The sequence below is a fragment of the Chiloscyllium plagiosum genome, unplaced genomic scaffold (assembly GCF_004010195.1).
Source record: "Chiloscyllium plagiosum isolate BGI_BamShark_2017 unplaced genomic scaffold, ASM401019v2 scaf_7448, whole genome shotgun sequence".
NCBI classification, from domain to species: domain Eukaryota; kingdom Metazoa; phylum Chordata; class Chondrichthyes; order Orectolobiformes; family Hemiscylliidae; genus Chiloscyllium; species Chiloscyllium plagiosum.
The window spans coordinates 21,554-22,700 of NW_025214549.1; positions in this window are offsets into that span (position 1 = coordinate 21,554).

Consider the following 1,147-nt stretch of genomic DNA (forward strand, 5'->3'; position numbering starts at 1 on the left):
CTGTGGAGTGTTGCTGAGCAAGGTGTTGGTCATCTGTTGCTGGGACTGGTGGGTTTGAGCTATCGGGAGAAACCAAAGGTCATTCCAGTGGTGAGGAATGTCAGTGATGAAGGTGTATCGGAGAAGTTGGGACTGTCTTCCTTGGAGAAGAGAAGGCTGAGAGGAGGTTTGTTCAAGGAATTCAGCATCACGAGGGGTTTGGATACAGTAAATATGGAGAAAATGTTCACAATCAGGAAAAGGATTGAGTGCGAGAGGCCACAGATTGAAAGTAACTGTTCAAAGAAACAAAAGTAAAATGAGGAAAAAACATGTTCAGCCAGTGAGTGGTTAAGGTGTGGAATGCATTGCCTGAGAGTGTGGTGGAGGCAGCTTCAATTGAAACATTCTGAAGGGAATGAGACTGTTATTTGAAAAGGAACAATGTGCAGGGTGACAGGGAGAAGGCAGGAGAATGACACTCGATAAATTGCTCATTCAGAGAGCTGTTACGGACAGGATGGGCAGAATGGTCTCCTTGTGCACAGTAACAATTCTGTGATTGTGTGGTTGAGCAGAGTTAAAGCTGGGGGAGGTGGGAGCTCGGTGTCTCACTGTGCTGCTGCTGCTGCTGCTGCTGCTGCTGCTGCTGCTGCTGCTGCTGCTGCTGCTGCTGCTGCTGCTGCTGCTGCTGCTGCTGCTGCTGCTGCTGCTGCTGCTGCTGCTGCTGCTGCTGCTGCTGCTGCTGCTGCTGCTGCTGCTGCTGCTGCTGCTGCTGCTGCTGCTGCTGCTGCTGCTGCTGCTGCTGCTGCTGCTGCTGCTGCTGCTGCTGCTGCTGCTGCTGCTGCTGCTGCTGCTGCTGCTGCTGCTGCTGCTGCTGCTGCTGCTGCTGCTGCTGCTGCTGCTGCTGCTGCTGCTGCTGCTGCTGCTGCTGCTGCTGCTGCTGCTGCTGCTGCTGCTGCTGCTGCTGCTGCTGCTGCTGCTGCTGCTGCTGCTGCTGCTGCTGCTGCTGCTGCTGCTGAGGCCAGTGAGATCAGAGACTGGGACAGGGAGCCAGAGCTCACATCAAACTCTGCCCGTGTCCGTCACACTGAGACTGGCAGGAGGCTACTCACTGATTTCACTCCATGCTGCAGGAATGGGACCACAGGCTGCAAATGGACAGAGC